The sequence below is a fragment of the Tribolium castaneum genome, chromosome 1, assembly GCF_031307605.1.
Source record: "Tribolium castaneum strain GA2 chromosome 1, icTriCast1.1, whole genome shotgun sequence".
Lineage (NCBI taxonomy): Eukaryota > Metazoa > Arthropoda > Insecta > Coleoptera > Tenebrionidae > Tribolium > Tribolium castaneum.
In genome coordinates this window covers 35,766,883-35,790,473 of record NC_087394.1, presented here as the reverse complement: position 1 = coordinate 35,790,473, position 23,591 = coordinate 35,766,883, and the positions used below count along the sequence as shown (strand labels likewise).

Below are 23,591 nucleotides of genomic sequence, written 5' to 3'. Positions count from 1 at the left end.
TATAAATCCACTTGTAAACATAAGGAAATTGTGACTTAAATATTTTTTTCCTTAAATTGGAGAAATCTACTGGTGGTTTTTTGAAATAGCATTCTTACGACAATTTTATCGCAGAAGGAATGTGCATTACATCCGCCATTAAAAAATCTTGTTTGCAGTTTTTTCACTCAACCCATCTAGTAATTTAAATTTCATGGTCAGCGGGTAACGATTCCACATTTTTCAAATGATTTTTTTAAATCAGTAATATAATATAAATCATTACTTTACCCACAATGGGCGCAAGTTCACCAATTTTCCTTTCCAATTTCGTGGTGGAATTCCCGAAACAAGACATTCGCTCCTCGAGTTTGAAAAATTTGCAAATCGTCTGCGTTAATTTATTTACGATTTATTCACCGCGTCGGGCGTTCAAAATTACCATTGTAAATGTGAAAAACGCAGCCAGAGAAGTATCCTGCGGTTCATTTATGGCGCTGTTGGATTTTCGCGACTCTTCCATATTTACGATTATACAATTTTCGCCATAAAATCATAAAGTTTTCAGCGTTTTTCCTTTTGAAAAATGTGGGTTAAATCTAGATTACAAGTGGCAAAGTCACGTGCTGGCGCGATCATTCCCTGCGGTAACGTTAGACGGCGCTGTGGACGGTCAAGTCCCGGAATCGAATTCCGGGAGACGCGACTGCACCACCGGAACGGAAAACACGCCAACTGCATTAGAGCACGTGTGGCGGGTGCATCGCCGGAATTGACCAAAATTCAAAGACACAATGGACAATTAGCTCAAGTGGACTGGGGTTACTTATTGTCTAACTGTCTAACTTTGTAATTGGAAGGGTCGTATTGTGATTTTTAATGTTTCTGCGATTCGGGAATAAAAAATTCACCGGAGCTTTTTGACTTGTCCACTTCAAAGGCAACACCAGTGGTTGCCCGGAGGAGTCCGGTCATAAACCGTAGTAGCGTTTAAATGAATTCGTAAGTCAAGCAGGGCATCTCCGATGCCCCACACAATTAGGGATATGGAGAAGTGGAGATCAAAAGGAAAAAAGCGGTGCAGTTGTCCATTATGTGATTTGATGTAATGAAATCGGGAGAAAGGAAGGTGGGAGATGCGCCTGCTCCATGGAGGGCGCTGGACCACCAACGCAACCTGCGGCCTGCTTCAGTTCGTGCTCTTTTACGCGGCTTTTCGGTCGTGGTCCTTGACGAGGTCCTCGAAACGAGATCAGTGAGCCTAGCAGGAACTGTTGATTCGGGCGTTTTCGCTCACCCGGACTCTGGCACCAGGTAAGTCGGCGGCGACGAGCTTCCAGCAGCGCCCGGACACCACCCGGACTACTCCGGGGGTGGACTTCCTGGCACTAATTTTACCAATCAACAATTATGAAAGCATTATTCTGTGGGTGATTTTAAGTAAAAAAATGCCTTGAAAGTGAAAATTTTAATTTGGGCTAAACTAAAATTTGCTAGCTGATGATTTTTAAGGGCGGGCACGTGATGTTTTTAATTCGGGCAAGGGTTTCTCAGACGAGCTGTTATCGGGGCTTGATTGTGTTGTCGGGGAAATCAGATTAGAACGGTCGCAATGACGGAGATGGATAAGTGGACATTGTGTTTGGTGGTGGAGTGGTGAAGAAAATGTGTGTATGTGAGTTTGCGCTCTTTTCGCCACTTTGGTCTGATTGATATAATAATTTTCGTGACGTTTTGCCAGAAAGGGTGGCACGTTTGAATGATCGAGTTTGGGCCAAAAATAAAAAAACTAGGACGAGAGAGAAATTGTGAAACACACCCTTCTCCCACCAGTTTTTATTAGGCGATAAACGCTGCATATTTTGAAATGATTTCCCCCTGGTGGTGATTGGGTTTAGCAAATCTTTGCCGGCCACATTTCAGACCCATTTTCAATAGAAAGGACGGGTTGTCCCATCTGGTACGGCATGACGCATTGAACGGTGAGCTTAGCGAACTGATTGATTGATTACCCCCTTAATTACCGCATGCTATGTGGATAAATAATTTTTAGGGGGAAATCACATTTGCCAGATTGAAAAAATCACACAGATTTTCTCAAATGTCAATTCGGTTAAAGACCGGATTAAAGTTAAAAAAGTTAGGATTTTATAACAATTTTTTTTGTCCCGTCCGTCATCAATCTGTATTTCTTTTTTCTACTCGTATTTCAAATTTTAAAAACGTGGGTCTAATTGTATGTACTAGGTTCCTATGAAGGAAAATTCACTTTTACCGATACTGTTGGTAAAAACTGAAAATAAAATATAAAATTTGTCAAAGTGTCCCGTCCGTTAAAATGGAATGGCTGAAGTCTTAAAAACGAATCACATTTGGCAATTTGCTAAAGATTTTCTCAGTCGGATCTTTAATTTGTGCGAAAACTGCTGACTGTGTCTTTGCTTCGTTTCAAACTCACACTTGAATCGCGAGAAATGAAGACCTGCCATCATCCAAAAACATAAATTGTTGGTTTTCCATTACTGTCATGTTTGCTTTAATTTTATCGATAATGAAAAAGTTTTAAGTGCTTGATGATTAAAATTATTTTAGTATTTAGTTCTTTTAAACCATTTTTAGTGGAATTTAATATCAACAACTTTGAAATTGGATTTGCTGTACAGAATGTGGATGAAATAAAATATTTTTTCGGGAAAACAGCAAAGCTTTTAACGAATTAAAATGAAACATTTGATTGAAAATGTGCTTCAAAATTACAAATGCCTGATGCCTGCCAAAAACTGCTGATGTAATTTAACGTTATTTATCAAAATTGGTGAAATCGTGGAGATAGAATCGCTGCGTGTTATTTTAGATTTTACCGTTGATGGCTTCAACTTTTCACACACAATGTGGAGAAAATATTTCTTTAAGGGAAAACTCTTAAGTAGGGTCAGTTCGGAACTTTCAGCTCCGACCACGCACTCGAAGAGAATTTAATGGTCGAAATTTGTTATAGCAAGATCGTGTCTTTCAAAATAAATAACAAAGTTTATACAATTTCCTTAACAGGATTTTTTTCGTGTCGTGTAGATGAATTTTATTTCCAAACACTTGTGGAGATGTACCTACTAAAGAATAGAGTAATAAACGTCTCCGAAATACAGACAGCTATTCTTTATTAAACTTCGCTGGACGCGAAAAAGTCTGTACTTGTTTAGACAAGAATGAGATCAATTTGAAAAATATGCTTTGTGATTCATGCTTTTGTGCGATTTATTTATTATTATTCCTCGTTTTCTAGTCCCTTTGTAATCCGGAACAAATATCTCGTTCTTGAAGAAAGTTGCGAAAAAATATATGGCGCAGGAATTGTTTAGTGAAGCACCTCATAAAGTGCTAACCCTATTAGAAATCAAATCGTTCGGAAGACAGTGGAATTTTTATTTGAGAGTTTATTGCGGTTCTCTCCACGTGGCCGAGTAACTAACGTCAACCATTCTTTTATCTTTTACTGAAAATGCTGGATTACGACGCGTCAATGGGCTTGAAAAAAACCCGATTAACTTTTCCTTATCAAACTTTCAAACATTACACGTGTTATAATTTTTTATGCTGCGGGAGACATCGAAACGGTTCGATCTAGATTATTGTTGATTGCTGCACAAAATGAGAAACGCTTTAAATAAAACTTTGGTTTCTCCACACAAAGCTTCCTTTCAGGAGGAAAATGATTTTTCAACGCTAAATTATTTCCACGTATTTCCGGTGTTGGTTATTCGAAATACGGCCAGTAGTTAAGATATACATAAGGAAGTCGTAAAGGAACTAAATGACAGCAATTTTAATTAAAATGTACTTTTCGTTTTAGGTCACATTCGTTTTGTGCCGTAAAAGCACAATTATGCTTACTCTAAAAATTACTCAAAATTGCTCAAAGAGCCACTGTAATTAAAAACAGATTACATAAGAACAATTATAAATACGTTAAGATGAAATATTTTTTAAAATAAGTTAAATTAAATGTATTCCCTAATAAACTTGATGTTGCTATTATTGTTCATATTTAACTAATTAATTAACCGGAAATGAATTTAAAACGCTTAATTTTAATTTGATTTATGAGTATTTATTTGAATGAATCAAACACGTAAATAAAAATAATTGTAACATGATTTAAAAATTTACAGATCAAAAGGTATATGAGTACGTCATTACCAGTGCGAGGAAATTTTATGGGGTGGCCATGAGGCCACAACCGATCAGCTGACTCGTCGTAGTGCTCTCGCGATGTTCATATTTATCGATGAAATGGTCCGTTATAGCGCGAGCATTGGCGTAGTTTACTAGGGGTTTACACAATTAATGTTACCGGTTAATTCGTCAGAAACGTTACGATTTGTATATTTTTTTAAAAAGGACTTTAAAGAAGGATTATTTACTTATATACAAAATGTGTTCGAGGTGAAATCGCAGCGTATTTCCCTTTGAAACGTGGTGTGGTTGAAAACATTTCAAGGGCTAAAAATGGTAAATAATTAAAAAAATATTAATGTCACACCAAAGAATACTTTGAAATGAATTACAATTTCGTAATTTAGTTCTACTGGATCACTTTTATGCTTTTTAAATAAGTACATGAGATAAAAATGTTCTTTTGACTTTTTAGATATTATTAAAATTAACAGAGAGTTAGGGCGGTTAAAAGTAAAGGTATAATATTACTAGATAAGTGACATTAATTATTTTTTAATTATTTACGAATTACGATTTTTAGCTCTCGAAATGTTATCATAGGCGATGAACACGCTTCAGAGGGAAATACGGTTCGGTTTCACCTTAGGCGCATTTTGCAGTAATTTTAAATTGCAATAACTTGGTGAGTCTTACAGATAACGAAATGATTGCACCAAAAATTTATTTGAAGTATTAGCTTTATTTCGTCTCGATTATGTGGAAGTCTATCTTTTAAATTAAAAAACTTTCTCGCATCTCGAAAATTTCACTACACAATTATGCAACGTTACAAGAAAATGTAATTTTCTTGGTTTCCCTTTATCAAAACTCAACCTTGTTAAACTACGTATAAATCTGCATTTATTGAAAATTTGTTTGCAAAAAAAACGGAGCTTCTAGCTTTATCCAGAAGGAAGATACGAGTATGTAAACGCAAAATGTGTCCAATTTTAGCAAATTTTTAGCTAAAACGTCTTTTCAGCCCCTTCGCGAGAGTTGAAACAAAAAATTCTTTGTCTAAACATTTTTTAATACTCTTTCCTAACTTATATCAACAATGTAAGCTGTTCCACAACATTTCGATTTAAAGGTTTATCTGACTGCAAGCGCGCGCCCACGCACTAACCTTCGCCCATAAAATTTCCTCACACTGGTCATTACAGTGCACACACGAATAAAGCAAACAAAATTATTTAGTTGTATCGCAGGTTTCTATTCGTTTGCCAATTTTATTTTATAATGAGAGGTATTATTTTGTAAATTCATGTTTTTTGGCAGACAAGTAAGGGTAAGGCAGGTTTAAGGCAGACGTAACGTTAAATAATTAAAAAAAATCAAGACGAAACATCGATCTTGTCTAGGTTTATCTAGACGTATTGTCTGAGCAGACGTTCCAGGTGAAGCTGTGGTGCTTCTGTTACCTACCGGCGACGTGCTCAACATCACAATAATTGCTAGGATAAGCTGTTTACGGGATTATTCTTAGTGATGAGTCCCAAAAGGAAAACAGGCGGAAGCTCTCTAGCCAGGAACTTGCACAAGTTGTTGGTATTTTATTATTTTATATACCAATAGCTTAATTCTCTTTTTTTCCTAAAATTGTACCCAAGAAATAGTTTTTGAGTAACATTAAAAAATTATTCGTGTGAATTTGTCGCATCGTTGTCGCCCTTTGACTTTCCACCTTTTGAAAAATGCTCTCCCATATGCATATCCTGTGTCCTCTTTCACCCTGATGAGAAACGACCCCAGCCAGACAAATAAACGGATATGCGCTTGCATATTATATCCCCGGCTGGGCCCAAGTAAACGCTTATTGATTCACCAGCTAGAACAGTTGAATGGAGCTGTCAGGCGTGTTTGCTTGATCCGGTCGACAGGTATATTGCTGTTCACATCACATTCCGGAATCGGTCTGACAACACCAGATGGACATACAATTACAAGCCTTGAAAGTGCCGAAATGTGCCGCTGATGAGGTCGTCCGACTTGCAAAAGACACTCATCCACCTCTTCCATAGTTAGTTTCGGTCGGTGTTTCTGACACGAGTTTGCGAATTTCGGGGAAGTACCCATATATCAGAGCACTCGACTCGACGAAAGGGGGCGCTGTTTGTTCCTTTGACGTCTGGTCATAAGCCACACTCCATTTAAGTTAGGATTCGAAACACATACAAATAAAACACAAATCACTTCAATTACTCCAGCTTTGTGCTATCGGCGGTCGCAACAAAGTTTTGTTGCATCATTCAATTCGTTTTTTTTTTTTTGTTATTTGGGGAAAATAAAAAGTTTATGAGTAGGTAATACGCTGTATTTATCCCAGAAAAAGTTAGGGAACAGAACAGCGGCCTAATTAGCGCGGGTCAGGCCGGTGGGGTCAAAGGGGGTGGCAGAAGACAAGTCCTTTGTTCCACTTTTCACGTAATCGCATTTTGGTCTGACCGCGATCTTTTCGTTGGATTTATCTTGTGGTCATCTTCGCTCTTATTCCTTTTGGCTGTGGGATCGTTTGTTTTCCGAGACATTCGTACGGCCAAGGCCCGCCGTTCGGATATATCCTGTCCCTTTGAAAAATTTACCCTTTAAAAGCTCTTTGCTGGATTAGTTCGGCGAAAGCGCCGTTTCAGGTGCCGCTGAAATATTAACTGCTTTATTTATAAAAGAATTCGTTGTGTGCGTCGGTTAATAAATAATATCGACGAGATGAGTTTTGCTCCAAAACGGACTAATCTCCTTTTTGTTGAGAGATTTTTGTAATCTCGGTTAGCTAAGTTTTTGCGATTATTTTACTCACATTTTCACTCGTAAGGAAGGATTTATCCTGCTTTTTACCAAAGTACAAAGTTACAAGCCGGGCGAAATTGTTAAGCTCGAGGACTAATTTTAGGATTTACGCACGAAAAACGAACAATAACGTTGCAGCATTTTTATTACACTTATTCAAATTATTGTAATGACAGGTTTTCTAACACGTAATTATTACATTTGCATTGTGGTTTATGCTGCAATTAAAAAGTTGGATCAGCGAGCGCTAAAATTTTCCCAATTTTTACACAAAGTAAGACTTCATAAATCAAGGCAAATTTGGCTGTAAACGTAGAAAAATATTTATTTTACTAAAACAACCAATTTTGTTTTTATTATTCACGAATTTTTATTATGAGCATGAAAAACACATAAAATTCGTACACATATGTCATATAGCCGATGGAATCATTTCATATTTTATTATGAGTAAATATCTGTCTACAAAATAAAAGCAAAATCAATATTTTATGTACGATGATCTAGTAGAAGGATAATTGCGGTTGTTTCATGGGCAATATATTTTTATTTCAGATGGAATTTATCATGGCGTTACCCACTTTTATTTTAATTTAGACAAATATCTACCACATTTGACATAAAAATGTAACAGCAACAGCAGTCACTCACTACTTGGTATTGCTGAAAATTGTGTATATTATGGACAAGAGCAAAAATGTTTGCTTGTTTGTGATCAGTACCTTTGTCTTGTTAGGTTGTTAGTACAGTAAAACCTCTCAACAACGGACCGCTGTGGCGAGGTGTCCGTTGTTCGGAGGTGTCCATTAAGGGAGGTTTCATTGTAGATGAATATTTAGCTGCGATTTTATATAATATGTTCTAATTTGTTGGTATTAGATATTAGTGAGTTCAGATGTTCAGAAACAAATAGCTAGCTAAAAGAGGGAGGACTTTTGTTCAAAATAAACCGAGGCATTATTGGTAGTATTCATCGTGACGTTTGTATTAACATTGTGATCATCGAAATTCAGAGAAGAATTTGATTAGACCACCCGAAAATGAATTATGCAAGTCGGACACCTGTTTCGTCTTAATCAAATTGACAGGTGTCAAAATTTGATGCATGGAATGCGTAGTTAGTAGCTAGTTAACATTCAATTTTACATCAAGCTTTCAATTAGGCTTCGGAACGAAAAAATGCGGTTTGAAGATAATACAAGATTTACATAAAATGATAGAACCGACTTGTACAGCTAGAGAAGTAATCTTCTTTAAATAATACATGGCTAGTTTATATGTAAATGATTTTTTTAAAAGCACTAGCATTCAGATTACCCGGAATATGTTGGCAAGTCGGCAAGATGTGTGGCTTGGTGCATTTATGGCTAGGCGAGAGTAACTCACTTTCAATATACCTAGTCTACGAGTGTAAAATTTATTGGTCGTTTCATTGAGATGAGCAGTTAAATCGTCGGTTTCTTCTGAATGTTATCTATAGGTAATGAGGAAAAAGTGGCAAGTTCGGGGCCAAAGTCGTTACAAACTAAAAACGAGTAATAAAACCTCCTCGTATGTATATTTGATGGAGTGAAGTTGGCGGTAATACGGTTTCTGCAGTCCGTCTTGAAAATTGAAGTAGCTCTCGACTCTTTGGGGACCCGGTTGAAAGTTTCATTAGCGGCTCTCCCAGGTGGCGACGTCGATACACCAATGACACCGTCTAGTTAAAAGTTTGGCAGATCGTCGGTCTTGCCGCCGAATTGACATTGACTTCCACCTAACAATTTAGACGCCCTTTGCACGAAGAACCAAGAGCAAAGGGAATTTTTTCCAAATTTTCACTATCCACTAGCTTCACTTTTAAATTAATTAAATTAAAATTGTACTGTATGATTAAATCAAAACTCTTTTTATTTATTTTTTGAATTATATCAAAACCCTCTTTGTTACGGTTTATAAATAAAAAATAATTCATATTGAAATAACACAAAAGTCCGATTACACAAATGGGAACAATGCAATGACCTGGTCGGATTAATAAAAAATCTATTAAAATATATTCTGGGCTGTTGCAGGTAACAATTGTACTGCTTGGAAATTGCAAGTAAAAATTTATCAGAGTGTAAGTTTAGTTTCTGGGTACATTCGGCAAATATTTAAGCGAACTTGTTTCCGGAAAATTCCTCAAATATTGAAACAATAATTTTAAATTCAGTTTTCCATATTTACTTTATTTGCGGCAGGAAAGTTTCAAGAAACTTTCAATTACGTCTGCTTGAATTTGAGTATCCGCAATATGAATGTTTTCCTGGCACTTCTGGAAATGGTTTATTATTCCATGTAAGTTTCACGTTCGCGTTGTTTGGAGAGTACGCCCTATATAGATAGAGAGGTCTTCTATGTGTACGCTTTTGAGCAGCAAATGGTCTGTGCACGTAATTGCTTTATGCCAAATTCTTGCCTATTATCAAAATGTGATGCTCGTATAAAGCCCTCATTGGACCGTTATTATTGTTCTATCAATAATTATTATACGGACCTGTATTCAGCTTCTACCTCATGTGAAGTGTATGTAGATTGTGCGGAAACGGCTGGCAAATTATGTTGGACGGTTTCGGATTAGTTGAAATAAACTCCGATTAGTTAGAAGCTTGTAAATCGATGGCAAGCCGCCTTTTTGCGAAATGCGAACGTGTAAAAATTTTAATATGCCCAGTCACGTCCAGAGAGACCCTCATCCGGCTAACCGAGGATGTAACATATTAGATGTCGACCAGATAATGTTAAACCTGGTGCAGATTGTTGTTAAGCTCGGGCATTGTCCGACATAATTCCTAAAATGAATTGTTTCAGAAACCCGGATTTCAGCTGAAACAAACAACTGCATGCACAATAAGCAGCTCTCGTAATGACTGCAAATCGACGCATTCAAATTCAACAAAAGAAATTCCACTGACCCAGAACAAATTACAAAAATTCAATTTGTTCCGAATACAATCTGCAAATCTTTTCAAAATATCGAAAAGTTTTCAGAGCGAAAAAGATTTATTTTTTAATAAGAAATCGTTCAGGGATTGCACCGGAACTGCGGCTACAATAGCAAATATCCTTCGATCGGATTCGTTAACGATTCATAATATTGCAGAAGCATGCTATAAACCATAAAACCCTGATTGTACTATTAAAAAATGCATAAATTATAATCTGAAACAGAAGCGGAAAGTAAATTATCTTTTTATAAAGAAGGAGGAATTCTGTGGAATAAATTATTGCATCTGGAAGATTCTGTATTATTTATAAGAGCGATGCGTGCAAGCGCCTTTCGCAATAGAAGTGGCCTATTTATGTTCGAAGGGCCACCCCAAAACATGGTGGAGGGCTTGATGTATGGTGGAAGATGATCTGGAAGTAGCGTGTCTAATGTCCTTTCCGAGAGCCGAATAAATCTCAAAAAGGATCAATCGATTTTATTGAATTTTTTAGCAGACAGTAAGAAAAATACAGCTCGGTTTATGCAAGCTAGAGTAGGTTATCGGATGCAAATTTCAAATTTGGTGTCGTTTCTGCCAAAATCTAATTGAACAGTCAGTACAGAAACAGCACGGGAGTTGTAAATTCAGCTTGGGGCAAGAGTGGCACGTTACAATTTTTAACATGACTTATCTGTGAGCATTTTCGTTGGTATAGTCACAGTTATTATATTTTATTACCGAAGTTACAACATTCGTTCTGATATTGTTAGCAGGAGAATACCTATATCCACGCCATAACTCATAAGAGAGCCTCAATAAGCCGTTGACCCAATTCCGAAGCTACCAATAAATTAAATCAGGATGTATTATAGGTAATAATAAATTTTCAAACTAGTTTTATCGCATTATGCATATATGGCACTGTCTTGTTTGTCTTTCTTGCACTCCTGCTCCTAAATCTTTCAACAGCTACGTGTTTGCCCAACTTAAGGAATATTTATTGCAGAGTGTGAAATTATTGTTTGAAACAACACAGCTAATCAAAAAATAACGAAACAAAGCCCGCCAAGAGTAATTAACGCAGACAGAAGCTACATATTATCGTAAATAAATAAATAGATACCCAAAAGCAACAACAACACGCAATGTAGCGACCCCCTTGCGATCACACAGAACTAGTTAAATTGGTATTAATGCATCCTCTTAGACTCAGTGAGGGTGCCTCCGAGGCCAAGTAAAAATGCTTTATTTTCTGTCGTTTTTCAAACGAAATAGAGTCACAAAGGACGCCACATCGTGATTTGTTACATACATATGAAGCTTCCGTCCTTTTTATTTTCATATAACGGCCCTACCAACTAGTCCCGGAGCACCCTTCAGTTTTCCGGGCGCGTATTCAATTCTCCCGTTTGTTGTAACGACATGGCAGACGATCATGTTGCCTTCTTGACGTCGGCAAATGAGCCGCATGGCAAAACCAGAACGAACACAAGAGCCGGATGATGGCACAGAGGCGGCTCGTTAGCTCCAACATAATACGACCAATTTAATACGTCAGAATGTCGAATGTAACAGCCGGTATTATCTGGCTGCCATTATTTTTTAAGCAAAGTCGCGCTTTTACAAATCTAATTTTTGGTGACATCTTTTTTGCAAACGAAAAATTAATATGTAATATAGAAAATTAAGAAACTAAAAAGGTGAAATAAAATAAAATTGTGTTATTGAGACACTAAAAAACTATGAGACTGAAAGATTGGAAGCTTCTTACTCTTTCCTGGGACAAATGAGACACCAGTGAACCGGTTTAAGGACCCCAGATGCAAATAAAATGGTCGATTCTGCTTAGTTTTTGAAATAATTTGTTTTTTTTTTTGACGAAAACATCGTTTCACACAACTAATTAAAATCTGCACTCTTTAGAAAAATTAAAAAAATATTTTTTTAATGAAAATTAAAAATTGGAGAACACTGCGATTTCGACACTTTTGCGTAAATTATTTTTTTATTCCAAAATGAAAGCTGATAGAAAATTTGTTTAAAATTAAGAGATTATTTAATACAGAATTAGAAAATGTAGGCGGTTTCTAATAAGCAATGGTTGCAAACGCCGATCTACTGAGCAACCGTTGCGTGCTGGCAACAGCTGTGCGCCTCCAAATCAAAATTTCCGAGAAGGGAGCAGTGCTTTAAATCGTGTGTCCGACTCGATTTTAGCATTTATATTAAGTTAAGATTTTGACGAGTCGCCGATGAGAAAGTGGAAGAGAGAATGTGGTGTGCCGTAACGATCCAAGGGCCAATTTGGCTTCCGTCCAGCGCCCTCTTAAAAGTCATCCCATTATTGCATGAAGGGGGTGTTAAGGGATGATTCGCACTCACCTGAGATTCAATTTGTTTGGTTGACGTGTTGGCACGCGAGACACAATGCTTGCACATGATGAGGCGAGGTTAAAAGCTATTGTGATCCACTTTTCAAAGCTATCGTAAAGCGATTTCGGGAGCGACTCACTGATTTACCGATACCTTTTCGTTCGGTCAGCGACGAAAATAAACACTGATTTATAAGGTCGGGCATTTACTGGTTTTAATTACATTCGGAAAAATGGGTTAATGGATATGAGAAAGGGGTTGGTTATCAATTATTAATTGCGCCGGTCAACGGTTCTTTAAATCACTCCAAATTGGAGGATAATAAACGTCAAGCTTATATACGGGGAGATTTAATCTATTCTTGTCATTAGCTCTAGACTGTATAATTTTCTCATAGTTAATATTTCCCTAATTACTTGCACTAAATGGTAGTTTTCGTAATGTAGCGATTACGCCACACCTGTACTACACGTTAGTTAACTAGAGTTTTACGATTATGCGATATTGCGGCTCAAAACGAATTTTAGTGGTGAGCTTTTAGGTCAGTAAACTGTTGAATGGGTCTCACGTCCACGATCGTCGTTTATCTTAAGTGAAATAAAACGACCATTTTCTCGATAAAAATATTTAGAAAAATAAGCGACGCTTGATCTTGAGGGTGGGAAAGCGTTACCGATTAACTGAAATTCCGTCCTATTAGAAGATTGAAAGTTTTAAAGTTCACTTTAACTCGAGGACCAATGCCATCTATCTGAATTGAAGATTCCGAACACATTTAACTTAAACAAGTTCGATCATCTGATTGAATTCACTCACTGTGAAACGGAGTGAAAGAACCAAGGGAAATTACTAATACGAATTAAACTTAATTAGACCGAACTGCATTAACACGATACACCTAAGGGGCGATCTCCGACCCAACTGCTCATGTCGATTTGACAAAGTTAAAAGTAGCGAGCTTTCGCAAGAAAGTAAAATAAAGTTTTCGTTTAATGAAAAAACGAACTTATGTTATGTAGGTTACTTTATGGCACAAAGTGTTTAATGTGGTAACGCGGTGCAGTAATTTGATTCAACATCAATTTTCGCCGAAAGTGGGGCACTGCAGGAATGATGGGATGTTCTCATTCGGTTCTGGTTTAGCAAGCTCGGGACGTCCTGCCAAGTAAAATTCCTTGTCGGAGTCCTGTCGGCATCCAAGCGATGTTCCGCCTGTCTGTCACTCACCTTCTAGTTAAATTTCCCATCTGCCAAAGTTAACTCGCATTTTCATGATTGACTGGCATGAGCTGAATATGACTTCATATTTTCAACTTTCCATCCAAGTTTTTTCTTTTGTTTCAATCGTGAATATTTCGTTTGCATTAAAACCGCTCCAAGCTGGAAAAAAGCCGTCTCGATAAATATTGACAGCGGTTCGGTTTTAACCGCAAATATCAATCTCGGGACGCGTCGATAAATCTTTAATTATTTTCCGTTATTTTCAGGTGAGTGCTTCTGATGGCCATTAATTAGGCTTCCTTCTTGTCGCAATGAACGCTAATATAAGCACGGTAAGTCCTTAATTAAAATGATTCACGTGTTCACTTACCTGAGTTGGAAACAAAAGAGAGAAAGCGCTCTCTGCGTGTCTGCTTAAGTAGCTAGTCTGGCAACTTTGCCATATTTCTGGAAACATTTTGCAAATGTAAACGCGATTTATGCTCTCTGAGCTGAAACTGCGGGGACGAATATTGCGACAAAAGCACAAGCCGACGACGAGATGTGTATTTGCTTTACTGCGGTGCTTGCAAGCGAATGCATTCTACACACCCAGGACCGACTTTACCCCAATTACGCCCTTTAACCCAAGAAACTTTTAAGTAACGCGGAACCGTGTTGGACTGCAGTTTTCAGGTTTTTGTTACTTCAGCAGTAAATGCTAAACAAAGGCGACTTGCAAGTTCTGATTTTTTTTTCGATTTGTTAATGTAATTTCGTCTTTAGCTCAAACAAAATTTTATTAAAAATAACTGTCCGATTTGCTGTGTAACGATAAGAATACTTAATGTAAGTATTCTGTAAAGGTGGTCTTTGGATTATCTTTTAGATAGAGCTCCTAATTTTAGGTACTTTTTACTTTTATTAAACTTTACTTTTTGCAATAACCAACTTTTAGAAGGAACAGACTGAAAGATTCACAACTTTTACAAAAAATTTACACTTTTTGACAACCTCTTTGAAGCGCGAGTTGGGGAATACGGCGTGCCACAGGGCGCAACTTAGCGCCCACTTCTTATTCACATTTACGGGGAAGCAGTAATAAAATATGATAATTGACATTCAAGTCGTTCATTTTTTGGACTTAACCACCCAATCGCGTTAATTCATTAATATTCATCTCGACTCTGCAGTTCGATTGGGCTTTCGTCGGCGATAAATTGGAGGTCTGTAGCGCCAACGCCACATTTTACGACATATTTTACGGTCCGGGGCTATTTCATTTTTAATTCTAGGGGGCGTGTTGGATGTCGTCACGCCGGCAGCGAATGCCCCGTAACTCATTCGACCCCCCAATGTGCTAGGAAACCTGGCGTTCGTTGCGATGTCATCGTTGCCGCCAAAACACGAAATCCAAACTCAACCACCCCTTTCGATCGTAACGTTGAATATGTAAAGGTTTTGCCATTAAGTTTTAAACAAGCAAGTTATGCATATTTATCGCCGGCGAAATTTAATTTACGCGCGCCCCCTTGCCGACCATTAGACAACTTTTAATTCGATTCGCACGCTCCAAATCTTAGGGGGGCTAAAGCAATACCGACGCTGAAACGGATTAGCGCGCGGGGTAATTTCTCTAAAATGAATTTGGTGGTGCAAAAGAGTGGCTGCTTATCTTTAGGCAAGGATTTGGACAAATTAGGGTTTCGAGTTTTTGTCACGAGTGTCGTGTCCTAGATTCCTGGATGTGGGTAAAAAGGTGTCTTTAATTGGCGGACCGGCTTCCAGATACATGCACCGATACCATCGTACAAGCATTAAAAACACTTCGATTTGGCGATAACCGTTTGAAAGTAAATACCTTTAATTCCAATTACTTTGAGTGTGTTCCCAACGCATTAACAAGCGCGAAGACGAGAGATCTGATTAGACGACATTATCGTCAAACATACCAAATAACGCCACCAGAAATTGAATATAAGCCGTTAACGTTAATGGTTACAGCGTTCCTTAAACGGTCCGCTTCGCCCACTCTTATCTAATTGAAAATAATTCTCTCGTTGTTTGTACGGGAAGTAATTCTAGCTAGATGTAAGAAATGTGAGGAACGAGCGGTCCCGCTATCGCCTCATCTTCTAAGTGCCCAGGCGTTTATAAATCTAGAGGGAAGCTAATGGTGACACTAACGATCTGTTCGGCAACGCACATGGTCAACGAACAGGTAGCCGCCCCGCGGTTTGTGGTCGATTAACGCGCGCCTCATCCCTTATTAATGTCGGAGAGGAGTCGCCGCCTCCTGGGTGGTATGCCACTCAAACGCTTTGTCCGAACACGATTTTTCAACTTTTTAATTAATAAGACAATATCTTCTCTTGTCAACGTGATTTATCGCCGTTACGGACATCAATTCCATCCCCTTGACCAACAATACTAATTAATTTCTTGCGGTGGTGCGCACTGCTCACAACGCGGATATATGTGCTCGGCCCGACGCAGCCACCAGTTAATTAAATCGCCAGTGTTTCGCTCATCTCTGTTCATATTTTATCACAGACAAAGTGTGATAAATTTTGGAAAAGCAATCTTCTAGACTATGGTGCCCCGCAAGGAGCTGCCCAAGGCCCTCTCTTTCGTTTTACGGGATTACCTATACAGCGTGTTTCATACACTATAATTACTAAAGACAAAAACTAGATATCAGCCATTCTAGGAAAAAAGCAACTTGACACCAAAATTTATATTCAAATTTTATATCGGTTAGTAAATTTATTAGTAATATTACTTTTTTATCTTTATAACTGTTACTGTCCCATCCGTTATCACAAACATAAAATGTTGTTTTTATTTCATACGTTGTTAATATTGTTAAGTCTTTAATATTTAAAACCTGTCTGAATATTTTTTAGAGCTATTTTCACACACAAGATTTTTTTTGTCCTGTCCGTCATGTGTAAACAAAAAGTAAATTAATCAGATGTCGTGGCACACTGCCTTATTCGTCGGTTTTGTGATTTCAAAAATTTCAACAGGTTCTTCCTTTTACTTCGAAAATAGTTGTTGAAATTAGTTCTTTTTAAAATAACGATTAAAATGTGAATTTGTTTTGTCCCGTCCGTCATCAGTTTTTATTTCTTTTTTCTGCTCGTATTTCAAACTTTAAGAATGTGGCTCTAATTCTAGGTTTCAAACAATTTGACTGGTACTAAGTTCCTATAAAGGAAAATTCACTTTTACTGATGCTGTTCAAAAAGCTGAATGTAAAATCTAAAAATTTGTGCAGTGTCCCGTCCGTTAAAATGGAAGTTCAGTGAGGAAGTTACACTCTACTTCCAGGAACACATAGCCGTACACATTTTTTTTAATTTGTTGGAACAGTGGTATTATTTTTGAGAACATTTTCGGGTTTGGTCGTAACTGTGTTAAGCAAGCAAAAGTGACTTTTTGGTGTGCATTTTTGGCGACGTAATGCCACCGAGGCGCTTGTGTGTAATGTTTGGAGGTAATGAATAATATTTTTTGTGCATTTTCTTGCTTGCGGCGCGAAATTCCGGCATCTCGTCTCGCATTTGCAAGTTTTCCATTTTGCGTTAACTCGGTCCAATCCGCTTCTAATTCGTTGCAATTTCGTATTTCGCCTGTTCGTTTCCATAACTCAACTCCTCACTTTACTTATTCTTTCTCTGCGGCTATAATTCACACATTCCATCTCGGATGGAACCCCGTAACGTGTGTATGAGCGTCAAGATTGCGGCCTTGCTCCTCTCACACGTATCTAAATTATTCGCTGCAAGGCTTCGAGCACGCAAATTGGCGGTGCAGAAGAACGCCGTCGAAGACGTCGCTCTCTGATCCATATTCATGGAAGTTGCGACTATACATCACCCTTGCCATTATTTGAACCACTTTGGATTTGCACACAACACTATAAAACCGTTATAATACAATGATTCCCTTTGCATTGATCAGGGACGGCGCCTCAAGCGTCTATAAAAGTTGGCGCGAGTGCTCCGGCTCTTTCAATTTAGCTCTGGTGTGAGAGAAGATTTATCGATGCTGCGGTTTGCGTTACCAAATGTCGCTGGATTTTCAGTCACGCGCTCGTTTACCACTAGCCTCCTTCATAACACTTATATAGATCAACAGATTTATTGATTCGCTCACGCGTTGCGGGGCGGAAAACACCCTGCGCTAACACCGAGGATTTTCGAATAACGAATGCTGTTTTTGCGGTATTTACACCCAAAATGGGATCACACAACTGATTCGTTCTTCACGTCTAAGACGTTCTAGAACGGATTACCAATGTTTTTGCCAGTTGGAATAATGAGGCACTTGCTCTCCATTTACAGCGTAATTTACAAGATTAATTTGTCCCAACTGTTTAGCAGTAGTCATCTTCAAAATCCGAGCAAGACATATTGTGTAATAAACATTAAAACGCTTGAGAAATTTGCGGAAAAAGATTGGAAAAAAGAAGAGTAAAAAAAAGAAGTTTGTACGTAAAAGGCACTTCTAGGAAAAAGGAATGAAGACAGCGACAGAAACTACAGGAAGAATATTAATGTTAATTTAGCTAATTTAGCATTAGAGTCTGGTTGTCCATTACTATTTTTTTCAAAAACTTATTATGGTTACACTTCTTTAAAGTAACAAAATGTTACTTTCATCATGGGTCAGATTTATAAGGAATGAAGGTCTATCTGAGCAGTCTTAACATCACATTACTTTGACCAATAATTTCTTCGTCGTTCGTCGGTGATATTTCAACTGGATTAATAACAACCCTGAAATCGTTCCACATTTGCCATGAAATGATGCCTTCATCAGAGACTGAAAGTTGTATTAAAGACCCTATAAAAATAAATGTTCGTTTTTTTCTTTCAACACAATGTCCAGCGCCCGACCAACTTCTCGACAAAAACTGGGTTAGTGTTGTTTATGGCGCCTTTTGTGAAAACCAATAAAAAATTGCTAAATATTCCCAATGCGTCTTTGGCCTGAACCAAAAACGAACCCCTTTGAAGTAGCGTTATCGCGATCGATTGGAAATCCACGACGAAGAAGGTTGTATCATGATGGCGTGCACACAATTAATCAACAAAGGATGCGTTGGGCGCCCTCCAAGTTGTTAGCCGACCACGAAATAATGTACTGAGTTGTGGAACTATTCTCCCAGAATCACTTTATAGTTCTTCGCCGCATGGTTCAGCGGTTAGAGCCAGTGTTATTGTTGGGCTATAATGACCTCAAGTTGGAGAGAGCGCGGAAAGGGCCGAACTCAGCTCATGTAATATGAAGGGAGGGTCAGTCGGAGTCCGGAATTATACGCCCCTTTCTCCATGCATAATATATGTGCAGCGAGCACCACCTGGACCTTAAGAAAAAATCACGCAGTGGACAATGACCGATGTCACGGTTTGGTCAACAGGTCGTACGTCATAACCCTCGTAGGGACTCCCGTGAAACGGTTCGACTTGGAAGTGCGGGCGAAAATATGCACGGGAGTGTCACGTGGCATGAAAAGGGTTAAAGGGACCGGGGTTGGGGAACACATTGTTTTGTTCACTTGTTGGGTCGGGAGAACCCAGGTCATATTTTATTGAAGTTCGGTTGAAAAATGTTAATGAACAGGAGGTGATGATATTTTACATTTGTACAACAGGGAAATGGACAAATTGGACAATGTTAGTGGGTTAATATTAAAAGTTGAGGGAAAAATCAGTTTAGGCATAAAAAAAAGATTGGGTTCTCTCGTTTTGAGCTGAGTGGTGTATTATTTTCCACTTGAAATGTTTAAGTTTGAATACACGGAAAGACTTTCATTTATTCTTAGCCTCACACGGGATTTTAATTTTGACACAATAATCGATGGAGGAGCCGAAGTGAGTGTGCGTGTTAAAAACGTTAAACGTTGCCCCGATTTCAATTTAATATTTACGTTAAGTGGGAAATTGTTTTTCGTCCAGATTTCGGTGTCATGGCTCCCACGTGGGCATAAAGAAAATTAATTATCTAATATAACATCATTCTCTTTGTGAAGCTACGAGATATCATGTCGAAAATTTCCATAAAAACTTCCATCCAACGCCGTAAACTTCATATATTAAATATATCAGAGAAGAAAATTTAATATTCAGCGTACTCAATGCATAAACTAGTAGTGGGCCATCAGTTAGATTTTCAAAGGGAATAAGCCGAGGAGGGTGACGAAACTACAAGAACCACAACATATTTACTTAATCAAAACAAGTCCAACCCTCACAAACTGGTTAATTACAAGAGTCTATTGTATGCACGCTACCCTTAAGTTTAATTAAACATTTTTATAGTCCCGGCTTTGTCCCTCGCCCGCACCATTCGTCAATGACGTCATCTTCGGACTTGACTTTTCTTTTACGGTTATCCGGGAGTGCGCCGCAAATCGTCAAGGGAGGAAAAGCTCTGTGACGCTCTGATGGACGTTCGCCTCGGGCTTTCCGAATTCGCTTCGTCTAATTCACCCTTGAAACATGAGCCATACGTACCTTCGGGCTTCCGCAGAATTAAATATACGACACATGTGTCTACAGAACAGTTCGATTAATTGCAAATTGTCCAAAGTTGTAAACAAAATCGTTAGGCAAATTAGCCGCATGCCGCACGTGTGCGGTCGAAATAAAACGGTTTATTTATGAAAGTGTCCCTACGCGTGCACACTATCAAATTGTGTGGTTTTCAATGATAATTCGCCATTAATCTTCAATTATTTTCGCCAGAGTAACCCGAAAACTGAGGCCGGAAATAGATGGCTAAACCTTTTTCTACAGCAGGACCTCTAAAATCCTTAGAACCATGGAGTTTTGCGCAATTGTTCAGAGATAGTTAAAGTTAATAAATTAAAAACTAAGTTTTGTTGTTTGAGATTTGTAAAAAACACGCCTCTCTATCCATCATCCCCCATATATTGGCCAGAAATTTCTGTTCCATTATGGCGGATTAAAATTTCAAAATACCCCCACCAAACTTCCGTTCCGAAATAATTGATGGCCGTTGCATTACCGAAATGCAAAACAGTTTACGTGCCGGGATTGCAACAATGCCTGAATGGCATTTTATCCCGAGTACGAACACAATGCTTCCGATGCCTTTTCCGTGTTCCAATCGCCCGAACCGAAGGTTGACATTGTCGGGGTGGCGCTTTTTTCCTTAAACAGTTTGTAAAAATTCATCCGAGCAATTCGTTGATTCGTTGCAAAACAAATCAAAAGGTTTTGATACAGAACAAACATCAGGAACCGGTCGACCTACATCAAAGGTTCGCGTCTAGACGTCGATTCTATTGCTTTGCATTGCACAGGTGGAAGAATAAACGAAATTGTATCCTAAGTTGTATTGACTAGCGGACAAATAACGCAATGTTTGTTTCGAACTGGGAGGCAGGAGTGGGCCCCGCGAGAACCGACCTAATATTTTTCTTTCTGTTGAAATTGTTTCCATCAGAAAAGGGGAAAAACTAAATAACTGTAGATCGTCCAAGAATTGCACAATGGCCAAAGAGCTACACCTTAATCAATCTTTCACACATAAAACAAATTATTCGGTTCGATTCACTAATCGAATTACGTTTTCATTAGGAGGATGCGGAGCTCGGACGTACAGAATTTTGCCAACCGATGGGGTGGAACGGGTTAATAATTAACTTAAATCAAAGGAGCAAAAAGTGCGCCGGATGGGCTCCATTATGGAATGGAATGGCAGATGGAATTATTCCTGTTTGTTTGGCTATGGCTGCCGATTAACTCGCCACTTCCGATGCAACTGATTTCATCGGACATGGATGAATATTTATACATAAATTGATAAATAATTAAATTTTATTTCTAAATTGCTCGACTCGTCTGTTTGCCTAATAAATAATCAACAAACCATGATTCAAATTTAATGTTTGGCCACTCGCCAGACACAACAAAAAACAATTAATTAAATATAACTCACAAACAAAAAAAAATTCAAAAAAAATAGAGAAAACCCGCTCTACAATTTCATGCAGAAATACATAAATAATTACTGAACACTCAACTCCACTGCTAAGCAAGTGACTTGTGATTATTTGAGCTATAATAACAAACATTAAGATTCCCAAATTTTTCTTTTTTTGTAAAGTCCAAATAGGTTGCACATTCTTTGAAATACTGGTTCTAAAAACTTGAATTTTGGTCTAAAAACCTGAGTAAATCCTCAGAACTTGATATAATTCCGTGATTTATTGAGCTCTATAATTGAGTTTTCGTAAATAAACGCTTAGAACATGGTTTTCATATTAATTATAAGAGTACAGTGAAATCTCCTTTAATAGACATCTCCGAATAACGGACACCTCTTCACAACGGACAATTAAAAATTCGCCATTGGTGTCCGTTGTTGAGAGGTTTTACTGTACCAATTAGACCTCAGTACACAAAGAGTTATTTATAGATATAATGCATTGTCGAACTACCTTTTAAAGTGTGATTCTTTTTGATACCATCACATCTGTCAACATCTCTATTGTGTTTATCAGCACTGGTTAGATCGTCTCTTCCTGTAGATTTTATTTGAAAATATCGCCGGAAGAATAGAGCTTTACGTGTCTTTATTCATGTGATATAGTCTGAAAGTTGTAAAAAGCACAAAAACTATGCAAAAGCCCTTCTCAGCCTGTCGTATGTTTCTTTTATTTGAATCCCTCTCGAACATGCGAAGCAACAGCGTTGCAATCGGCGTGCAACACCGGTACCAGATATCGACCAGTCTGGCGAAAGCTCACGCACCTGTGCTTTCATGTGTTCGCCGCCCACGCTGCGAGCTTCCACAGGTACCTGTATGTCCTTGCAGCCATTATCCCGTTAAGCTCGAACTAGCCATTAGGAGGATAACGGCATTGCCGAACAAATTACTGCCGCCTATAAACGGTGCAACTTTAACCACACGAACGATATGATGAAGCTTTTTCCTGGCAGAAAGAGTGACATTATTGGAAATTAAGCTGCGCTCGTGTTTGACTTTTTGTTTATTCGGGCGTGAGATGGAACGACGAGAAATAAAAATTAGAAAATTTTAACTTAATTATAAAGTCTGGCGGAGAAGAAGTTGCTGTCCTATTTGTCAGTTTTCGTAATGAACGTTTAACCTATTTTTAGACGTTGTTTTTTAATTAGACAGGCGAAATAACGGGTGGATTTGTTAATTCGGAGTTGTATTATCGGCTTGAATTTTGCATGAGGAGCGATTGAGTCGCGGAAAAATGGATTCGTGAAACTGCATCAATCTTATGATTCGCAAACTAGGATTTAAATAAAATATATCCGAGTGATGTACAAGATTGCGTAAAACGTTTGAGCGAAATATGAAATATGCAATGTGGAGGAAATGTAGAAAATGTGGAACTACACTTGCTTCTCGTATCGTTGAAGGATATCAGTTTAAATTGAATGCTTGAATACACACTTCGTTTATTCGAAATTTATATCCTTCATTATTCATGTAGATTGTATCTGAATTTCTGATTTTTCCGCCGTGAAAAGAGTTAATTCAGGCGATTTTCATTATGGGACACTAAATTATGAGTTGATTGTTGGATGAGTCTGAAACTTTTTAATCGGTGCATCGAGGAAATTGCACTGGCGACCGTTGCAAAAAGGCACTTTTACCCCCCAGCACTTGCTAAAACTATCATAGCAACTTTAAATTGGATTTAAGTCACAGACACGTTTTCTGCATTCAGAGTGGGGCTGTTAAAGTTAATTTTGCAAATCTGCTCTTGTTTTCAACATTCAGATTCCTCGCAGATTTTTTTCATAATAATTAAATTTTTGCAACTCTAATAGTAAAACAAAGTTTCAGTTCGTTAACAAGATTGCCAATTTGCCTGGTATTATTGGAAAACCATTCCGCGAAAGGTCAAACGTTCAAGCGGCGAATCGCAATTATAACCCCATCAGCAATAAACAGAAGAATCAAAACTTGGAGCAATTCACCCTCGATACACTCGGTGAATAGATTCCTGGCAATGAGAAGCCGTATCATTGATGACATAACTCCGTAATTAAATTCGTCGGTGGCACG

The 23,591-nt window shown here is 38.1% G+C and overlaps 1 protein-coding gene across 1 annotated transcript in view; it reads left to right on the top strand.

Moving 5' to 3' along the window:
* Positions 1-1,151: 1,151 nt before the first annotated feature.
* Positions 1,152-23,591, top strand: part of LOC655103 (epithelial discoidin domain-containing receptor 1) — a 142,930-nt gene continuing 120,490 nt past the window's right edge. Inside the window, exon 1 of the mRNA XM_015985456.2 lies at positions 1,152-1,293. The gene's annotated coding sequence lies outside the window, so the exon portion shown is untranslated. The remainder of the gene's footprint in view (positions 1,294-23,591) is intronic.